Source organism: Peromyscus californicus, unplaced genomic scaffold (assembly GCF_007827085.1).
Source record: "Peromyscus californicus insignis strain IS unplaced genomic scaffold, ASM782708v3 Scaffold_3__1_contigs__length_106647218, whole genome shotgun sequence".
NCBI lineage: Eukaryota > Metazoa > Chordata > Mammalia > Rodentia > Cricetidae > Peromyscus > Peromyscus californicus.
This window is the reverse complement of record NW_026294551.1, coordinates 80561595-80585029: the sequence shown is the minus strand read 5'-3', so window position 1 is coordinate 80585029 and position 23435 is coordinate 80561595. Positions and strand designations below refer to the sequence as shown.

General features: G+C 38.6%; 1 pseudogene; it reads right to left on the bottom strand.

Annotated features, from left to right (window-relative positions):
* Positions 1-3193: 3193 nt before the first annotated feature.
* Positions 3194-13638, bottom strand: LOC128122622 (40S ribosomal protein S2-like; annotated as a pseudogene).
* Between the last annotated feature and the right edge of the window lie 9797 nt (positions 13639-23435).

Sequence of the window (23435 nt, the reverse complement as noted above, 5' to 3'; positions counted from 1 at the left end):
AAACATTCAATGCTTCCGTTACAGTGAAGGACTCCTGACTCTCAGTGGCTCCAATGTTTCCAAGGATGTAAGGTCTTCCCTTAGACATGCATTCTGCCTTCCCTAGGACACAATGGAAATAGCCCACCTTCTTTTCATTCAACAAACTTAGCTAAGACAGACACAACACAGGGCAACACCTGCATATAGTAAATGCTTAATGACTGTTTGCTTAAGAAAGAACTCAGAGTCGTTTTGATTTGCATTTCCCTGATGACCAAGGTTGTTGAGCATTTCCTTAAATGTCTTTTGGCCATTTGAGATTCTTCTTTTGAGAGTTCTCTGTTTAGCTCTGTAGCCCATTTTTTTTTTTTTTTGGTTTTTTGAGACTGTAGCCCATTTTTTAATTGGATTGTTCGATATTTTGATGTCTAGTTTCTTGAATTCTTTATATATTTTATGAGATCAGCCCTCTGTCAGATGTGGGGTTGGTGAAGATCTTTTCCGATTCTGTAGGCTGTTGTTTTGCCTTATTGACCATGTCCTTTGCCCTACAAAAGCTTCTTAGCTTTAGGAGGTCCATTTATTAATAGGTAATAGATTAATGAATACCCTAACTGTCATCATAGAACCTTCATCCAGTGACTGATGGAATCAGACGGAGAGATCCATGGCTGGGCACCAGGCTAAGCTCCAGGAGGACATTATGAGAGAGAGAGGAGAGATTCTATAAGCAAGGGACATCGAGATCATGATGGCAAAATGTACAGAGATGGCCAGCCAAACTAGTGGAAACATATGAAATATGGACCAATAGTTGAGGAGCCCCCATGGTACTGGACTAGGCCCTCTGGATAGGTGAGACAGTTGTTTAGCTTGAACTGCCTGGGGGCCCCCAGACAGTGGGACCGGGACCTGTCCCTGGTTCATGAGCTGGCTTTTTGGAGCCCAGTGCCTATGGTGGGACAGCTTTGCACAGCCTTGGTGCAGGGAGGAGGGGCTTGGGCCTGCCTCAACTGAAGGTACTAGGTTCTGCTGACTCCCCATGGGAGACTTTGCCTTGGAGGAGATGGGAATGGGAGGGTGGGATGGGTAGGAAGGCTGGGGGCAGGAGGAAGGAGGAGAGGAGGGTATATGGTTGTTATGTAAAATGAATAGAAATTTTAATAAAATAAATAAAAAAAGAAAGAACTCAGATTTACCTTCTTTCAAAATGCTGAGTACATATCCTAGGCTACAAAGAATGGAAGTAGAGAGTTATTTCATCTATTAGTCTTAGCTAATTGGTACTGATCACATCTCAGATACAGATACTGATACATCTCAGAGTTGAATTAGAAAAGGGAAAAATCATCAAAGAATACAATTTGTCTGATTTCAAAAGTTGGTACTTTCCAATTGCTCACTGAGAAAATTACAAGTATGCCTTGAGTTGAGGATAGACAAGGATGTGAGAGACTCGTGTTCTATGCTCTCTTCCTCTTGAAGCAGTTTGTTGAATACTTATTATGTCTTTGGTATACACTGCATTCTGCAAAGGAGAAAGCTAATATATGCCACTCAATAACCACTCTGTCCGATTTTTGTACAATGACAATAAAGCAAAGTCCTCAATTCACACTGAGGTCAGAGTAAGGTTAATATCCAAAGATAATTTTTCAAATGACCTCACCTAAAAACCTGTTTCAGAAAACAGTAGTCTTCACAGATCCTAAACAGCATGTTTGGGCTTTTTTTTTGAATTATTCATCTGTTTTCCCAAACTGGTTGTTTTTTTTTTTGTTTTGTTTTGTTTGTTTGTTTGTTTGTTTGTTTGTTTTGTGTGTGTGTGTGTGTGTGTGTGTATGTACACATCCTGGAATCTAAAGAAGGGGAATAGGAATTTGTGCTATCTACCTAGACCTTAGCTAGTATCTAGTAATTATATTCTATATACACAGACCCAGAAAGCAAATTGGAAAAGAGAAAATAGCCTTCCAAACATGACACTTGTCAACTCTATACTTCCCCTTTGGAAAGAAAAGTATTCGTAAGGTGAAATCGCTGCAGCATTTTCCCCCAACCCTGTGAAATCTCTTTCTCTAGCTGTGTGTCAGTTGCCTAGGAAACCGAAGTAGATTCACATTTGATTGGCTGTCATTTTGGACTTATCATGAGAGTTTTTGAGCACAGTGTTAGAGTGGCATAGCCCTAGATGAGTTAGTACAAAAATATAAGTGTGCTCGCTCTGCTTTTTTGCATCAAATGCAAACTATACTAAGTTTAAGGTGTCATTGTGTTTCAGGAAGATCTGTGTATGGAATTTTGAAGACTCTCCTAATTAGACAATATGTAATAAAGTATTCTCAGTGCTACAAACTTGATTTCTTGCCACATATTTCAATTTTTTTTTTTTTTTTTGGCATGTGGTTTCATGTTTGCAGCAATATTCGATGTTTGGACTCCTTAATCCTAATTTCCATGCAAGGTAGAGCTTTTTATTAGCTCAGACTATTTTGTTCCCTTGCAGTTCATGATTGAATTGTTCATGATAGTGTTTCTAGTACAGATCTATTCTTCTGTGATGTAACTGATAATTCTAACATCTGTAATAAAATTTATAAACTATCTCCATGTATGAAACCTCATTCGATCTTTCAATAATCTATTTGCTAGATAGGAAGTCCAATGAGATCATTTAAAAGATGAGATTTTTGACCCCTTTACCATATGAAAATAATTACAAGCAATTAGGTAAATTTAGGAACTGGAGAAGTGGTCCTCCCCAGAGATGAGCACACCAATTGGTTGTCCAGTGCCAAACTGGCAGTCCTGAAAACATATATACAGTTAACATGTGTACTTGAGAGGTTACATTTATGAATATGTACATGTCCATAGAAATACATATATGCACACACTAATGATTCTTAAAAAATAGTCTGTAAATTTGAAGGACTCCAGGGAGGGGCATATGGGAGAGTTTAGAGGAAGAAAAAGGAGAAATGTAATTAAAATATAACCTCAAAAATAAACAAACTAATAAAACAAAGATATCATTCAAGATAGGGAAAAACTAAACCAAACTAAAACAAAAACTTACATAGGCCAAGCTATTCGTGTGTGACCATCCAATTTAAAAACCAGCTAAGATAAAACTCATGTCTAGTTTTTCTAAGTGCAGAGTTCTTCCTATGAAAAATTTGAATTTCCATAACCAGTTTGATACCACGTCCTAGTTGCTTTTAGAGATAGCGCCAAAGGTGGCCTCGGCAAAGTTGCCCAGGGTGGCAGTGCAGCCCCTGGCTGATGAGTAGCAGTCATCAATACCGGCCATCATCAGTAACTTCTTAGGCACAGGAGCAGAGCCAATGCCAGTGCCTCTGGGGGCAGGGATGAGACGCACCAACACAGAGCCACAGTTGCTGTGGGATGTTCTGTATGGCAAATGTGTTGCTGATTAGTCAATAAATAAAACACTGATTGGCCATTGGCTAGGCAGGAAGTGTAGGCGGGACAAGGAGGAGAATAAAGCTGGGAAGTGGAAGGCTGAGTCAGAGAGACACTGCTAGCTGCCACGATGAGAAACAGCATGTGAAGATGCCGGTAAGCCACAAGCTACTTGGCAAGGTATAGATTAATGGAAATGGATTAATTTAAGCTGTAAGAACAGTTAGCAAGAAGACTGCCACGGCCATACAGTTTGTAACCAATATAATAAGTCTCTGTGTTTACTTGGTTGGGTCTAAGCGCCGTGGGACTGGCAGGTGAGAGAGATTTGTCCTGACTGTGGGTCAGGCAGGAAAACTCTACCTACACACAGTGACCTGTCACTTTGCGCGGCACAGTGTGGGGCTTGCCAATCTTGTTCCCCAGTAACCTCTCTACACAGCGACAATGGAAAGTTTGGTCAAGATAATGGCCCCTCGGATGGCAGTGACTACATCCTTGGATTACTTAACACCAAGACCAACATGAACATCTTAGTCCCCAATAGTGACAAAAGCCTTGAAGCTAGTCTACTGGCCAGCTCGAGTCTGCTTCTGCACTGACATGAACCTCATCCTTTAGAGATATACCCAGGAAAAAGTCAATAATCTCGGATTCCGTTAATGGGCAGGGAGAACAGGTAGATCTCCTCCAGCGACTTTATCTTCATGTCCTTAAACAGGCGGCCCACCTTGGTGACAGAGATCCACTCCTTGTCTTCGGCTTCACCTCCACAAGCCCTGCAGCTACCACAACCACAGCCTCATTCATGACCGTGGCTGCTAAGACTGCTGATCCTCTGCAGAAGCTGCCTAGGCTCCTAATCCTAGGCCCAGGGTCCTTCCGGCCCTACCGCTGCACAGGTGTCATCCACCGTTTGCTGTTTTCCTCAAAGAAGAAGCTATTAATGTTTTCTTGCATTTATCTGGTATCACTTTTCTGTCCAGGAGCTTATCTGAGATATCACATCCCATTTCTTCCGTGTGTGAAAAAAAACTAGCTTTCATTGGTTTTGATCATTTTAAAAAGTTTCGAGGTGTAGCCGGGCGGTGGTAGCACACGCCTTTAATTCCAGCACTCAGGAGGCAGAGCCAGGCTGATCTCTGTGAGTTCAAGGCCAGCCTGGTCCACAGAGCGAGGTCCAGGACAGGCACCAAAACTACACAGAGAAACCGTGTCTCAAAACAAAACAAAAAAAGTTTCGAGGTATATTGAAGAAGCAACTTGAGAAACATCTCTGAATGAGTGTGTGTGTGTGTGTGTACGTGTGTGTGTGTGTGTGCACGTGTGTGTGTGTGTGTGTGTGTGGTGTTTGGATGTGTGGTATATGTGTGTATTGTGTGTGTGTTGTGTGGTTTTTCCTGCAATAATACTTTTTGTCTTGACTCAGAGCAGAAGTGCCCTTGTCCACATATCACAGTGGGGATTCATGTGAGCAGTCTGGTAGTGCTGTACTTTCTAACCACTGACTGAGGTTCTGATGGTCAGGATTATCCTCCATCAGTATCCTCCTTTTCCTATTCCTTTACTGTGCTCTTTGGAAGGAAATCGCCATGTGCAGCCAACACTGGAAGCTGAAAACCCTGAGGCACTCACTTGAAGGTAGAATGCCTGCATAAGTCAGTTGGAATTCTTTTAGAGAGGGTATTTGTCTACTCCTTCCTATTTATTTTTCTAACCACTTGTTGATACTGACTTTGCACATTGTATTATATTCCATTATTATTTTATCTATTTTGTTTCTTGAATTATTTCCTCTTTGGGCATGGGAAATTCTCTCCGTTCTACTTTGTGTCCTTTGCCATACTCTACCTATTGGTGTGAGGTATTTCTTTTTTCCCTTGTCTTGAAAATGTCCTTCCTTTCAGGTACCACAGAATAGCTCAGACTCATCTTGCATATGCCTTGTCTCAGCCCTGGATCAGGCTTTATTTTTAAAGAGCTGTATCTTTTATTAGAGAATACTGTTAGAAATCAGGAGCTTCTGTCAGCTTCTCTGAGGATTCGTCAGAGTAAATGCTTTAGGGAAGATATTGTTGAGGTGGCATCTGAGAGGTTATCTCAAACATCGAAGGTCACAAAAACTTCCCCTTTGTGATTTCATAGAGCAGTTTTCAGGTTTTGGATCTCCACTAAAGCCTACAATGCATTTTAAATTAACTTTATGCATGGCATAACATCTATGATTAGGTTTATAATTTTGACATGGATGCCCAATTGTAACAGCACCATTTGTTCCAGAGATTATCCTTTCTCCATTGAATTCCCTTTGTGTCTATTTTAAAACTAAGCTGACTAAATTATCGTGAGTCTTTTTCTGAGCTATTTTGCTGCATTGATCTATGTCTATTCTTTCTCTGGTTACATGCTGCTGTGATTATGAGAGCTTTCGTCAGTCCTAAAGTAGGCCAGTGTCATCTTCCGGTTCTATCATGATGTCTCAGTAGTGTATTATTCATTCCAAATCCTTTTCATATATACCCTCAAGATGGAGATTATCAATATCTGTAAAGTAGCTTCCTAGAATTTGAATGAAGATAACACTGAATGTATATACTGAGTTGGAGAAACTGGTGCCTTACCGAACTTTTCAGGTATCTTCTGATAAATGAGCTTAGAATACCTTGCAATTTATTAAGGTCATTGGTTCATTCATTGGTGTTCTTATTTAATTTCTGCTTATAAATAATCTGCACACATTGTTGGATATATATATACTTTCTTGGCACCCAAATTTCCTGTTTTATGGAGGTTGTACATTAGTGCATCTTAAAACCTAAACAGTGTCATGTTGAGTTGTAAGAGTCAAAACGCCAGCTCTTTACCCTGGCCTGTAAGGCTTTGTCAGCTCCTTACCGTAATCTCAAATCAGGCTACTCACTGATTCTTGACATCTCAATTCACTTTTTTTTACATCTGTTCTCTTCCCCTCATCACAATCTTGTTTGGAGCCTTTGTTGCTGCCTGAGTTTCTCTTTCTTAGAGATTTCCTCTATAATTTTGACTGTTTTCATCCTTTAGAATTCAATTCAAATTCCACATGTTAGAGTGGCCTTCCCTAATTTCTATACCTAAAATGATGTGAATCTTTTTTTCTTTGTTGTTTTTCTGAACTTAAACTTATTTCATAATCATCATGTCCAATTGGCACTATATTGCATATTCATTAATCTTTCCAATTGTTATTGGTCTTTAAACAAATAATATGTAAGTTAAATGGCTGTAGAGACTCTTCCTTTTGCATTTAATATTATATTTCCATTACTTACTGTCATGTTTAGAGTATAGAAACTTATTTAAATATACAAAAATATCAGTTTTAACAGGAAAACACAAAGACAAACTATCTCAATTTCAAAGCAGTCTCCTTTGAGCCCCTAAACTACAGGTCATTACTCTGCTCTTTGAATCTTTCTTAAGTTCTAATATTTCTTACGTGGCTATTCAGGGTGTTTCTTGACACGTATTTTTGTCTTCAGTTATACATCAAAATCACCAAAAACAGAGGCCTTACCTGTACGATATTTAATATTATGTAATTTTAAAATATTTTAATTTCTTCTTATTATTATTATTTTTATAATTTATTTTTATTTTATGTGCATTGGCCTGCATGTACATCTATGTGAGGGTGTCAGATATTGGAGTTATAGGCAGTTGTTAGCTGCCATGTGGGTGCTGGGAATTGAACCCAAGTCCTCTGGAAGAGCAGTCAGTGCTCTTAACCACTAAGCCATCTCTCCAGTCCATTATTTTTAATTCTATCTAAGTGTGCATATGTATGTGTGTAGGTATTCACTGATGTGTGTGAGTGTCCACCAAAACCAGAGGCATCATATCTCCCCTGGAGCTGGAGTTACAGGCAGGTATGAGTTGCCTTGCATGGGTATGGAAAATCAAATTCATGTTCTCTATAAGTGTAATTTATGCTCTTAACTACTAAGCCATCTTTCCATCTCTAAGACATGATCTTTTTAATGCATTTTGTAATCACACTTCTCTATCTGAAGATAAGCTTGAGAGAAGCAGCTGCTGGTTGATTTTCATCCCTCTAAGAGCACAAGGCATTAAAATGCTGCCAGGTATACAGCAGATACTTACTAAACTTGTATTTTGATGGTGTAATATATTTTAAAATATAAAGTCAACTTAGATATTTTTGGTCAACAAAAGCTATAGATTCTATAAGTATCTTCATATAATTTTTTTAAAAAATAAAGCCATGGTTTTCAGAAATTCTCAAAGTAGTTTTTAACCTGTTGTTTCAAGTGTCCAGTTGAGTTCCCAAGAAGTGGGATATAAAGCTTTGAAGTGATAGTTTACATGTTATTACCAAGGGAAACCTTCTGGTAAATGAAGCATTTAAGAAATATAAGACTGACAGGCAGGAACCTGCCATATGCAGACCAAGAGTTGCCAAGATGAGTAAAATACACATCAATGCACATAAAAGAAATAGCCAATGAAAAATTCCTGCTTAGGAAAAGCTTGGTAAGTTTGAGAATGAAATATTCCTGTCTAAGCATGGCAAGCCAAACAGAGTATGAGATTAGATGATGTTGCACATGTTTTTAGGCACCTTATCCAGGGAGCCAAGTAAGGTAATAACTTTGAGTTTTAGTCTAAGTAAAATGAGGATAACATTAATCAGTCCACATCTTACATGGGGGCAGTGTATGTTATGTCTCATAATGTAGCAGCTAGACTGTGTTTATATAATGTTTAAGCTCAATGATAAGAGGGCTTGCCTAACTATTTCAAGTCTGTGGGTTGGTTCACCATCACGAGGGTGGAAAATGATAAACTCTAATTTTCCTTTAAGCAGTTCCTTTGAAACCTTCACTTTTTTTCCTTCCATCACTTCTTCACCTGTCTATAGGTTCGCTATGTCTTGGTCTGTTTCTATGAAATCTCTACTCATAGGAGAAAAGGATCAAAAACATGGAAGTAACTGTAGGAACTACAACTTACCTTGGCCTGGATTAGCTTTATGGTGACACATTCCATAAATACTCACACTGGTAAGATGAAGCCTTTTGACCCCTGATGAGGTCTGGAGCTGAGCTTCTATCCAGAGGGTATTGGTGGTACACTGAGGCACGTAGGGTTTACTTAACAGGTATATTTACTTTTCTCTTGAGTAGACGATGCTATGAAGTTCTTTATTATTATTGATCTTGTTTATTTTTTAAAATTTCAGTGTGTGGCAAAAAGCTTTCAAAATTTTTCCCATATGGTATATTTGATCCTGGTTTTCCTGTCGCCTAATTCCTCCCAGATTCTCTCCAGCCCCCTACTCACCAAATTTGTGTTCTTTCTTCCCTTCCAGAAAAAAAGCACAAAATCAAAAATCAAAACAAACAGAAAAACAATGAGAAAGGAACGCCAAAATTAAACAAAAATCTCACTCAAACAAAGAAACAAATAATAAAAACCAACCAGATTTTGTGTTGGCCAAGTACTCCCAGGTATGGGACCTGCCCTGGAGTGTGATTGATATACCCAGTGACACCCCTTTGGAGAAAATTAATTTTCCCTTTCCCAGCAGCGATCAATTGCAAATAACTTCTTTGTTAGGGGTGGCACCCAGTGTCCACTTTCCCCTTTTTAAAAAGAACTGAACTTTCTCCCACTCTCTTACTCTCACTCTGTCTTGCATTCTCTGAACAATGAAGCAGAATGTTTTCTAGTTACATAACCAGCCTTATCAGAGTCTTAAATTTAAATTTAAGAAATAAAAAGGCAGCATAGCTTCTGAAGTAGTTTCTTTCAGCTCTTTCGTTGGTGCCATTGTGGTTATTGTACTTTTCGTGTTCCAAGCAGCAAAGGAGTCTTCCTGACAAAGCATGCTTGATAAGGCAGCTGGAGTTTCCTGGAGAATGTTGACCAGAGTAATTACTATACTTCTAACAGCAGCTGTAACTTTCTGTTGCTAGGATAGAATTTAACCCCTAGTTAATGTAACTGTGAGAAATTGCTGCTTAGTCATATTTTCCTATCATACACCAGTGTGACAATGTAGAGAAAATATGAGTTCTTTAATTGGATAAAAAGCATAATGATTCATGCCTTGACATCTTGGGTTCAAAAGCTTGGCAAAAATATTTATATTTATATAACAGATGAAGGGAAAGTGATTTTCTTTCCTGGTCTGCTTGTCCCTACTCTGGTTTCCATAGTTTCATGTACCTTAACATTCAGCTGACTCGGTAATCAGCAAAACAAGCTGTTTTGGGATATGATACCACTCACTCGCTTCTTCAAGCAGTTTGGAGGGAACACATTTTAAACACAAGGACTTCTCTGATCCAAGATTAACAAAATTATATTTAAAACTTTGTTTCCTAGTCATCTCGTAAATTATCAGAAGCCATCGATTAACAGGAGGCAGTCACTAAGTGTTTAGGAAAATCTACTTCTACTAATTTTATTAGCCTGTTGGTAAAACCACGAGATGCAAACAAGCGTCTAGTACCAACTCCAGCTTCAATGCCTGGAAATTTGATAGAAATGTAGAAGTTCACTGCACGCACATCACTGATGAATGAACATAAGCATGTGTTTTCACAAGATTCTCAGGTGGTTGGGACGTATATGAAAGTCTGAGAACCATTAGCATAGAGAACCAAAAGCACAAAGTAACTTCAAAGGATCGTGAACAGACCACTTGATCAAAAGATGGAATGTTTCCAAAAGAAAAGAAGAAAAAAACCCTGTGTATGAGTCTATTATATGACTGATCCAGACTGTCAAAAGACCTGAAAGTCATTTTCAAGATGGGATAATGATGGAAGTAATCAAAAGTACCCATGGGAAGATATATCAACAGCAGTGTGGAAAAGAAAACGAGGATACAACATCCCAATATTTCAGGGTTAGATCAATCATTTTCATTGCATAAACTTTTCCCGGCTGAGGTGTAACCTAATGCACTAATATGATACAAAGTTATTTCTGTTAATGACTTGAAGGAACAGTTTTAGCTTTTGTGGCACTGGGTTCTATAATGATGCAATGGGAACCAAAATCCCAGGGTAGGAAATGTTCAACATTTACAGCCAGCTAGAGACTCAAACTAAACAGAAAATGTAGGGCAAAAGAGGCCCTGGGAGCACATTATTATGAATCTTTCAGATTCTCTAACACCACAGTTGCAAGCCTTCTTTCACCTGCCCTTTGGCAATCTGGGCATTTATTTGAATTCTTCCCTGGAGGGGACCAGGACAAGGAGTGGTCGCCCTTCTCCAACAGGCTCCAGGTTAGGTGTTTGCACCGTCATTATGCATTAGGATCACCTGGGAGCTTCCCAGTCTTCCCATGCTACACCAAGGAATATATCTGGTAGCTTCTACAATCAGGCAGGTCTCAAAAAGCAAATATAGCCCTGAATTGAACCTTATAATAAATGAGAAACAATCTTCCATTTGTTCATGTGGAGCAAAATGTCATATTTGCTCTTTATTGTCTATATTGTCTATTACAGGCTGTAAATTTTCTATTAAGCCTATTCTACTTTTTTCATCTACAACAGATAAGCTGCTTGCCAGGTAATAAGTTTGCCAGTAGCCACAGCTTACAAAATAATAAACTGAGACTTGATGAAAAGAATATTATTGTGTATGCTTATCCAACTAGGATATCTCTGTCCAATATTCTACCTAAGAGGATGACTGCCTTAGAAGCTGACCTTTGATTGAAGCCTCAGATTTTGAGAATTATTTATAAATTTATTCATCCCTCCTACCATGACCCACTGCTGGAGGATATATTTAGTATTATGAAGGCAATGTATTCAAAGACTCAACGTGCGAATGTTTAAGTTGGCTTCAGCATGATTTGTCATGTCTAGATGCCATCAAGTTAGAGCATAGTGATGTAGAATGGGCACTCAATGGCAACTGTTAAAACAATCCACTAAATGATTTTATGACTGTGTAAAAGATATAGAGGTGTGTTATGCAGTTCAGCATTGTAGATGTAATTCTAAATGGTTTTATTAAATAAGAAACACAGAGCCAAATGCAGAATTAAAAGCCCCAGAGGTCAGAGAGCAGTAGCCAAAAGCTGAGACCACCTTCTTACCACCCAATGCCACTGCCGTACTTCCCCTGAGAAAGAGACCTACTTCTTGTGTGTCTGTCTTTTTATTGACTTTCTGTTCTGCCTTCTCATTGGTTGTAAACCCAACCACATGACCTCCTCATCACTGCCTGTCTATACAGACCTCCAGGTCTTCTATGGTTGGTATTGGGATTAAAGGCATGTGTCTCCACGCTGGTGGTGTCCTTGAACACACAGAGATCTGCCTGTCATGTGACTGGGATTAAGGGCGTGTGCTACCACTGCCAGACTTCTGCTATGGCTTGCTATTAGCTCTGACCCCCAGGCACTTTTATTTATTAACATACAGATAAAATCACATTTCAGCACAAATAAAATATCACCATACAGCATATTGCCAGCACACGTGCATTGCTATGTATTTTGAGTAGCCACTACCCATCATTCTGTCTTAATTGATGCTTGATAAAATCTACTGTTCCTTTTATTTGGGGTCTTATGTGTTCAGTTTGGTTCCAGTCACTCTTCTTTACCACAGGAGAGATTTGGTTACTGTTCCACCTACTAGATACATCTCCTTTTTCTCCACATTTCTCCCTGTTTCCATCAGAATACATCACTGCTGTTTTGTGCCTAGATTTACTGCTCCAGGTTGCAAGTTCCAGTTTGAATGCAATTTCTTCAGGTAGCTTATCCTGAGCTCTCACCAGGAATTGCTCTGAAATTTCTTCTTGCAAATACCCCTCTTTGCAAAAACAAACAAACAAACAAAAACACCATATTTTCTACTGTGTATGAAGTTATATTTTTGCTTGTGCAGTAACTAATTCTCCACTAAAATACATTTTCCTTGTACCAATGATAACTGTTTTATCAGAATATCTCTAGTGTCTAGAAACTATCTAGGGCATACACAGTAGGATCTTATTAGAAATTTTTTTAAAGTTCCCTTAGTTCCTAAGTAGAAATAGACCATTGGGGTGTGCCTGCTCTCCCCCTTCTCTTGTGCATCTGGCATATGTGTGTACACCTGTACATGCATGTGTATGTATGGGAATAGAGGACTAAGGTTGAAGTCAATTATTGTCTTCAGTCACTCCCCATCTTAGTTTTTGAGTCAGAGTCTCTCACTGAACCTGCTGCTCAGACTCAGCTAGGCTAGCTAGCCAGTAAACTTCAGGATCAACTTGTCTCAGCCTTTCTAGTGCTAGGATTGCAGACCTGCACCCACACCCTATGGCTTATGTAGGTGCTGAGGATCTTAGTTCAAGTCTTTGTACTTCTGTGACAGACACTTTCCTAACCTATCTCCTCAGCACAATATTGGTTTCCCTTATGAAGTGATTTAACTGATATCTGTTGTCTCTTTTCATTTCTGTGTTCTCAGTGAATGCATAAAAACAATCACTCTACTCAGTGTGGAGAGTTCCTGCTTGATAGCCTACCAGTTTTTAGAAAGACATTGACCTCTACAGGAAGTCAAAGAGAACAGGTGTAAATTCAACTGTATTCCACAGATGCAGAAAGTACTCTGGGGATAAGAGTTCCTTTTGAAAGAGAACTTTACAACATGAGCTGGTAAAGTATTGGAGGAATAAACATTTCTGTGTTTATGTCCTTTTATGTGTAGTCTGGTTAATGTTTCCATATATCTTTATTGTTCTTATTAATATTATAGTATTTGTGTGAAGATGATATATGATGAACGCCACCTACTTTGTATTTATTGCAAGAGCTGACTCCATTCAATGAAGAGCCAGTATGTTCTCACAAAAACTTCTTAAATGATTGTCTTTATATTCCTCATATCTTTATACAGTTAATCAATTTTTTTCAACAAGCAAGGAAAATATTTATAACACATGTTTGATATGTCACACCTCTGTGGGAATGAAGAAATAGAAAACCTAAAAAGTGTCAAAGGAACTCTAAAACACATCATGGTTACAAAAATTAAACCTATGGTGGAAATAAGGGACAGAAAAGCAGAGAAGACATCTTGTAATAAAGTGAATTATGAGCAGTCTGGACTTACTCTTCCGATAGCAGAGGGTTGTGTGGCTTAATGACAAGAGGATTCACTTCATCTGGATTCTGATCCTGCTGTGTATAGACTCTGGAAGTATCCATGTGCACAGTATAATTACCTCACAGTGTTGTAAAAAGTTCAGATGTATGATGTATGTAAAGTGTCTCTTGTAAAATGATTCTCAGAAATGGGCAACCCACACAGCTGATTAGAAGAAAAAAACAGCAACCAGGAAAAAAAGAACTCATTAAGATATTTGAAACTTTGTTCCTCCTGCAGTATGAAAATTTTATTTCAGGCAGTGTGTCTGATGTTCTGAGTGATCTTTGAAGCAGATAGGTGGGGTGTTTTAAAATTTACATTTTAATGTTAGAAGACATTGAATGAGTAAAAAGAAAATACAGTCCAGATGAGCAGACATTAGGTGGCTATAATATAAGGGTGATACTAAATGGAACTTGTGAGACCCAGGATGGGCCACTCACTCTGAGCACATCGTAGAGAAGATCAGCTGTGAGTGTGTAGCTGGCAGGGGGACACACCTGGAGGAAGCTATGCCAGGCAGAGAGAGAAAGATAAAACCCAGAGGCAGGAGCACTGACGTGAGCCTGTGTAGATGGACTGCGGTGAAGGAGGGACCAAATGAGCCTGGGTTTCAGAAGTCATTCCAGGCTCTGACAGAGTTCCTGAAGACCGGGGAGCACACGATTTGATTAGATGGGTCTGCTGCAGCCCTGAGGTGTGCAGGAAGCAGCATTTAAAGCTGCACACCATCAGGCAGAAACCTGAGTCTAGGAAATGAGACAAGGACAAATGAGTGTGGCTGAAATATAAAGACATCGTTTGTATAAAGTTCTCAGAATAGTGCTTAAGATTTAGGCAAAGGAAACTGGGTGTCACAGTTCCTAGTGAATCTTCAAAGGTGTCCGAGGACTGCCTGCAGAAGTTTCTCATGCAGTCTAATGTCCCGGAAGGCTTTTTTCTTCCACAGTTCTTTTTCTCATTGGCAACATCTTAGAAACTCTGATACATTAAGTTCTTACATTCTCAATGTGATTTATATATCGTTATAATTTGTAATTCTTCTTTGAAAGCCCACTTAAAGCATAAAGGAAGCACTATCTCTGTTTTTTTCCTGCATGTTTGTGCCAGGTGCATTCCGGACCCGAGGAGGCCAGAAGAGGGCATCAGATTCCCCCAGAAATAGAGTTACAGATGATTGTGAGCCTCCCTGCAGGTGCTGAGAACCAAACTCTGGTCCTTTGAAAGAACATCTAGTCTTTCTAACTGCAGGGCTATCTCTCCAGCTCACAATTTCTGTTTTTAAATAGCCAATTTTAAAGACCGTACATTACTTACCAAAATTCCCTAATCTATGTTGCAACAGCAGACTCCATTCAACGAAGAACCAATGTTTGTCCTCAAAAACCCACTAGAGGCTTTCCCCTTTTTAAAATTCCTTTAATCCCTAAACAGACTGTTGGGGGTGCTCTCTTCCTGCCCTCTCTCCTGTGCCTGGTTGAAATGTGTGCACCTGTGTGTTCAGGTGCTCAGGTACATGGGTGTGTATGTGTATAGAGGGTTTCCCCTTACTGGTCTGCCTTGCATTTTCCCCAGTCCAGATAGATCTAATATATTGTTAATGAACAGGATAGTTTTTTTAGAAAGTTATAGTCACAGCACCCTCTAATATACATGCTACGTTACATACAATGTTTAGTTCATTGTCCAGCAGCCGCAAGCACTACACAGATCTATAGTCGTAACTACAATCTGGTCCATTCCTAGCAACTAAGATACTTTGATACCCCCCCCCCCTTTTACTATTTCAGGAACTCTGGAATATTACCCTCTGAAATTGTACAATGTTGAATGTTACCACCTAGAGTCCAACCCACCTGAGTCAGAGTCTTGAGTTCACCTTTATGATTATTATGCAGTAATAATAGCTCATCATTGGTATTGTATAAACTTTAGCAAATCTTTAAGCATTTTTGTTACCTAGTTTTATCATTCACAAAGTCTGGGTGGCAGTTGCAAGATCTAAGGGTTAATGTGAGGACTCAGTGAAGGGAAGCTTATTGTTTAGCACCATGTCTAGCAAAATTAAGAGATCAGACATTATGGAAGTAATATAACTATAAATTAAAAACTTAAATAAATGGAGTGATAAGACAGAGGGAGAGAGGAAGAGAGTGAAAAAATGGAGAGAGGGAGCGAATGGAGAAAGAGGGGGGGAGAGAGAAAGGCTTAGTTTTATTACGAACCCCCAAAAATGTTAAAAATGATAATTCCAGGAAATTCTGACCTGGGCAGAATTAAGAAGTTTATTTCTTCTTGTTTTGTTTAATTTAATTTAATTATTTATCATTACCTAGTAGAAACCTATTTGTTTTCTTTTTTTTGGTTTTTCGAGACAGGGTTTCTCTGTGTAGTTTTGCGCCTTTCCTGGGACTCACTTGGTAGCCCAGGCTGGCCTCGAACTCACAGAGATCCACCTGGCTCTGCCTCCCGAGTGCTGGGATTAAAGGCGTGCGCCACCACTGCCCGGCCCTATTTGTTTTCTAATGAGAGACAGAAATAGAGTGGATCTGGATGAGAGGAGAGGTTGGAGTAGAGGGAGAGGAAACTGTTATCAGTATATATTATGTAAGAAACAAATCTCTTTTCAAAAATAAGGGGAAAAAAGAAATCATTCTAAAGGAAAACAATAAAATACAGTGAAAAAGACTTATGAGATTAAAGCAATAACAGATTAGTTCATAATAGCAAATAAACAGCAACAACAGCAAAAGAAATTTACCAACAACTTTACTTACATTTGGGAGCACTAGGAAAGGAGTTAATGGCCAAAACTAAGTTATTTGAGCCAAGTTCATACCGTACAGTTATGAAAACCATTTAAGTGAGAAATGTTTATCAAAAATAGAAGGAAAAATAGGAAGAAGAGGGGATTTTTAGGAACCAATGCAAGTTTCCCCCAAATTATAAGACTCTAACTCTGCTCCTCCAATAATATGAATTCCAACTGTCATTTAAGGAAGATATATTGAAAAATGGCTCTCTATTCTCTCCTCTGTGAGACATTTCCTTCTTTGTTTTATGCTAGTCTGTGAACTTTGTTCCATTCAACTGAGTCTTTACCACAGTGGCAAAGGGCATGCAAATGTATTTTAAGGGTCTCCACAATAGGATCTACAAAGAAAAAAAAAACACCTCAAAGCTAATGTGCCTGAGCACTGCCCTGCTGTGGATTGTGAAGAGCAAAATCATCTGCCCTTAGCATTCTCACTCATCAGGTTGCCTCAGTACAAATGCAATCTCAAAGGAAGTGGGAAGTGGATGAGAAGTGCGAAGTGACAGAAAATGATTAGTTACACTCCAGAGATGCGGGATGCCACTGCTGACGACCAAGTCAACTATCTCACTTGTGAATTCATCTGTGAATGTGCCTGTGATTTGCACCATGAGGAAAAATGAAGAAAACATGAAACACATTTCAGGCAGGGTGGTATGTGATGGTGAAAAAAATAAGTGGGCTAAATTTTATCTTTGGTGATATTTTCTAACTTTGGTGAATTTGCAGACTCCATCCCCCTCCCCACTTTCCTCCATTCATGCTTCCACTTGAGTTCCTGTTGATGTTAACTCCACTTCTAAGAATAAAACAAAAGCAGCATATTATGATGACTCAGAGGTTTTAAGATCCACTTTCCTCATGGCCCTTCCAATATCCAGGATGATCTGCAATGCTAAAAGCACTTGCCTGGATGTAGATTGGCTGAAAGTGAATTTTGTCCCTGTTCCTGCCCAGTTCCCAGTGAACCGGGGAAAGATGCTTGACTTGCTTTGCCTCAATATCTGTGTTATTTTTTTAAATGTTGAAGATATTAATGTAAGTCTCAGAATAGTGTAGATTACTCATGTGTCCAGTGGTTGTACTAAAGTACTCATAGACAATGCCTAAACTCATGAAAAGGGTTGCATTCCAACAAAACTGAAATCGTTATTTTTCATTAACATGTTTTGATCATATTTCCCCTGTTCAAACTCCTCTCAGATCCTCCAAACTTCTTCCACACCAGTACATATTTATGTTATCTCTAGCTCTCTCTCAAAATAAGTGAATAAACACAAACAAAAGACAAAACTCACAACAAACAAAAAAAGAATAAGACAAAGTGTCAAAACAAAACAACCCACACCCCCAAAACATGGAGTTTGTTTTATATTGGCCAACTACTTCTGGACATGAGGCCTGCCTGCCCGGAAGTGTAGTTGATACACCCTTTGCCAGCCAGTATCAATTGCAAACAGCTTATTGGTTCGGGATGAGACTGCATATCTACCTCCTTCTCTCAGTGCTGGGATCCCCTCTGGCTTGAAAAATCTGAAATAGTAAAATAAACGGTAAGGTTGGATTTGGCTAGAAATCCATAGTTTGCCAATGTCTGGTTTATATCATAGATAGTTTCATCTGCTAAGAATGTGAAGATCATTTAGTTTGGCCTTCTCATTTATATTTGAGACAACAGAGTTAATAGGAAGGTTTTGCCTCTTCATACCATGGTACCACACACTCATACAACTAGTATCAAAACTTAGCAACTAGCTCTGTTCCTTCATGTTTTGAATTTAAGCAGTTCTGATAAAGATGCTTTCTCTTCCAGAGATGATTGTTTTCCCTAGATGCACTTCAAACTGTCCCCTGGACTTAGGTCCAATTCCTTCACTGGGACATTGGGAGCAAAATTCCTATGCAAATGATAAGCAAGTAGAGGAGGCTAAGAGATTACTTAAGCAAAAGTCTTGCAGCAGTAGACAGAGTCTGATCCCATGAGGAGGCTCCCAGTATAATTTGCTTATATACCCTCCTAATTTGCAGCATATGATAGATCCAGGATGCTCAGGAAGCCAATGTGAACATTGTCTTCTGCTGTGTGCCCTGAACAAAAGAGGAAACACAAAAGCTAGCCTGTTTGTAGATGCAGACTAAATATTGCTAGGTATCTACTTGAAGTTCCTATTTTTGAGGAAAGAATTCATAGGGATTACATCAACATGCTGATGGTTGCTGGTGGGTCTTTCCAAATCCAGGAGCTTGACTTCCTATCTTCAAGAGTTGTTGTAGAAGACAGATACCTAATTAATTTTAATCTTTAAGTTTTAGATATTTTTCTCTTCTCCAAGGAAAACCAAAAACTTAAATTTTAGTCGTGATAGTATCTTAGTGGTTTATTTTCTCCCATCCCTTTTATACTCCCTTTTTCCATATGGAAGGAAGGAGGGGGCAGACAAGTCCTTAAAGTCTACTTTTACCCCTGGCTCTTATGAAGTAATAAGCAATGAGATGAAAATCTGTTACATTCTTACAGGTTTCTTCCTGTAAATTCTTAACTACTTTCCCACAGTAATTTTATTTTATTGTTTTAAGTGCTGAGGATTGAACCCAGGGCCTAAAAAAATATTTTGCTTATGCTTTCACATTGATCAGCTCCCAAGCTATCCATTCTGATTTTGAAAGGGTCTGTGATCTAAGCTTTTAGGCATCAGTCTGTGAAAATTTGTACTAAGGTTAAAATGATGTAAGAGGCCACGTCACACATTACAAATGGGGGACCCATAAATATGCATAGAAAACACTACTTTTGCAAGAAGAGTTGTTTTGCGTGGTTGTTTGTTGTTGTTGTTCTTGCTTGTAAAATCTTACTGTGTTTTCCGGTCCTGTTAATTCTTTTCAAGTCTACTGCTCTTTAAATTATGACTCATCGTTATTGTTTCGCTTCCTCTATGGTTGCTCTGCATGCTTCTCGTGCAAAGTGGAGTGTGCGGCAAAGCATCCATTACTTAGTATGATAAAAAAAGCTCTCTTATCTTCGATTAAAATAAAGAATGAAAAAGCATTATAAGGACTGAGCTCTAGAGCACACTGTCTAGCTACAATTTGGAATCTCCTCCTGATATGGAGGAGCATCCTACATCTTAGCTGCCTTGGTAGCTGTTTATCTCTTCAACTTACGCATACATTGCATTCATGCAAGACTTATTTCAAGCTTTTCCATAGCTCATTAATAACTGCAAAAAATGTCTTGGTCATCCTTCAGGGTCCATTTCCAAATAGTTAAATGTCATTTTAATCTTTCACATTTGCTCCCAACAAATTCTGATCTCTTTTCTTATATCCACCAAAGATTACAATCCTTTTGATTTATGGTTTTCCTATGAAATTAATAGCATTCATGGTGTCTATCTCCCTCTTGCTGCTACAATTAAGCTCCTTAAGGGAAGAGGCACAAATTCCTGTCTTTTTTCTCTGAAGAAAATTCACAGGTACATTGAAGCTCAGCATATTCATTAAGTTGCTGAACTAGACTTTTGGGCTCAGGTTCAGAAAGATGTCATTGTTTTGAGAGAATGTTCAGGTTCACCTCATATCTCATGTCTATTGATTACCTACACTACTGACATTTTATAATCATAGAAATTCACTTCAGTTTAACTATAGGGATTTCTCTTATAGAGACTCAGTTGTTAAACAATTGCTGCTTTTGCAGAGAACTGGGTTCGGATCTCAGCACTGATATGGTGGCTAACAACCACTTCTAACTACAGTTCCAGGGAACCTGCCATCTCATTCTGGCCTCTGTGGGAACAAAACACGCACATGGTATACATACATGTACACATGTTCCTCACACACACTAATAAGAACAAAAAGAAAGTTTTTTTAAAAAAATAAAAGATGGGAACTTCTGTTATGGAAGTGACAGCAAGTTCTTGCCCAAATTTATGCAACAATTCATTTGTTTACATACAACCTACATTGTTTTTGTCAAATCCTGTTATCATACACTCTGCTCCTTTATCAACTTTCCTAAATGTACTGATATTTAAGTTTTTTGTTTGTAAAGGAAAGCAGAATCTCTACATTTGAAGAATAAGAGTGGTGAGACCATTGCTTTATATTGGAACACCTAAAACCCTCAGTTAAAATGGGCAGATAAGTCTTAGAAAAATGTTGACGATATCTGAGCATCAAACGGAGACTTCTTTGGTGACATAATCAGAACCTAAAGGTAAAACAATTTTCTCAGTCTGTAATATGATGCAATTTGAATACATGAGCATGTAAATATCCAAAACCATCTGGAAAACCAGCCACAGCCCACATTCTGAACAATCCATGTGCTGAAATATGTCAGATCCCCAAAGTACTCATTGCTCACAGTGAATGCATCACTAGCTCTAACAGTTAATCACATAGCTGAATTCTCATAAGAATAATTATATTTAAAGATATATACATCAATAGAAATTGGTTGTTGGGGGGATTTCTGTTTAATATTGACTTGGTCTTTAAGAAAAAGAAGAAAGAAAAAGAAAAAGCAACAATGTTGTTCCATACCTCCACACAGCATAACTCAGAGAAAGGTTTCCTCTTGCTCCTCTAACTCTTTGTCTGAACTAAGCCTACATTAATATTCTCAGGAACTAAGAATAAAGCATGGATTTGTGCCGTTTCTATGATGCTGCTAAGGCAAATGGAAGAGAACAATGGCTAACACAACTCACTCACGATGTCCAGGTTCGAGTAAGCATTCACTTTCAAACCCTTCACCTATGACCTATTCCTTTTTGCTATAAGGTTTTGCTTAATCTCAACACTTTGACACCTGCCAAACACTGTGAATTAGAGGCAGTTTTGGAACCTGCCTCAGAGTGTGGAGGGAAAATTAAACGGAATACAGGTCTACTAGAATGTAAAGTGTCAGGAAAGAGTGGTTAGCATCAGCAGTGACTGTGTCCTGAGGGCAAATGATAAGCATGAAGGAATAGTTTGTTGGGTTTTCAAGATATGGTCTCACTAGTACTCACTATGTAGACCAGGCTGGCCTCAGACTCTCAAGAGATCTTCCGGGCTCTGCCTTCCAAGTGCTGATTAAGGGCATGTGCCACAATGCATGACATGAAGGAATATTTTTATTGTTAGAGAAAAGTCCATTGTTCCATGTGGTATATTTCATATAAATGATTAGACAACAAAAATGTTTGTTATAGAATTCATGCATTGGAAATTTTATTTAGGATCTGGGATGATGGTACAGGAGGTAAAATGAATACTGCCAAACCTAATTACCTGAGTTTGGATTTCAACCACCCTAGTAAGAGCCAGATGTGGGGTTGCATTTCTCTAAGACCAGAGGACAATGAGTGTAAGACTCCTAATGTTCACCAAACAGCCAGGGGACCTGAACTGCTAATCTCTGGGTGAAGTCAAAAGTCCTGACTCAAACAAACAATGATTATAATTATACAATTTTATAATTATAAAGTGGACAGTAAGTAGAAAAGATAACAAAATCGACCTTCAGCCTCTACAGGCACTCATATGTGTGTGCATTTTGTACACCCATGTACACACATCCCTGTATACTTAGTATCCCAACTTTTGGAATTGAAAAGCTGTTAATCTTCTCAGCTCTGTTGACCTCAAACAGCTGGTGATCATTGTTAGACAAGATCCTGGCTGTGAATAAAGACAACAGTCACAAAACGGAATTGAAAAAAAAAAATAATCAAGGTCTTGCATGCACCCTGACTTTTTAAATTGCACTTAATATTATTTTACTCTAGATATTTAGATTTAGCTTTTCATCACTTGCAACCCCAACAGCACTGAGTAGCAACCTACATATGCTTGGAAAAATTATATGAGTAACAAATTGTTGGTGGTCCTTATAGAAAAAGCAAGCCAAGTGAGCAAGAACTTGGAATGTACTCCTGATGAATCACAACTGCAGTTAAAACTGTTAGGAACACCTGATACATGTTAAGACAATTCGCTGATCTTGGTGACTAACAAAATGAGAGGAAAACCACAATATGTTTAGTCAAAGAGCTACTTTGGTAAGGCACTTGAGATATGAGTGGATATAAAAACACAGTCAGCTGTAGACATACGAAAGTATGAAGAGGTGAAGTCTGTCTGAAGATAGAAATCCCTCGGGCTTTTTGTTTTCCAGGGCTGGGTTTCAAATCAATTGTCTTGTATGTGTTCATTAAGGACTTAATACTAAACTGTTTTCCCAACACTTCCATGGAGTTTGAAAAACATTGTAAGCACAAAACCTTTAACATCTAATTTTTGTAGGTCCCTTGATATATAATAAAGTATATTGAACATATATTTTCAATATTAACTAAAACTGTATAATTGAAGAAATAGTATTAGATGTTAAAAGATTTAACTAAGCAGTGGTACTGGCATAAAAACCGACATGTGGACCAATGGAATCGAATTGAAGACCCTGACATTAATCCGCACACCTATGAACATATAATTTTTGACAAAGAAGCCAAAAGTGCACAATGGAAAAAAGAAAGCATCTTCAACAAATGGTGCTGGCAAAACTGGATATCAACATGTAGAAGGCTGTAAATAGATCCATATCTATCACCGTGCACAAAACTTAAGTCCAAGTGGATCAAGGACCTCAACATAAATCCAGCTACTCTGAACCTGCTAGAAGAGAAAGTAGGAAGTAGTCTTGAACGCATTGGCATAGGAGACCAATTCCTAAATAGAACACCAGTAGCACAGACTCTGAGAGAAACAATCAATCAATGGGACCTCTTGAAACTGAGAAGCTTTTGTAGAGCAAAGGATACGGTCAACAAGGCAAAGCGACAGCCTACAGAATGGGAAAAGATCTTCACCAACCCCACATCTGACAGAGGACTGATATCCAGAATATATAAGGAACTCAAGAAATTAGACATCAAAATGCCCAACAGTCCAATTAAGAAATGGGCTATAGAACTAAACAGAGAATTCTCAACAGAGGAAACTCAAATGGCCGAAAGACATTTAAGGAATTGCTCAACATCCTTAATCATC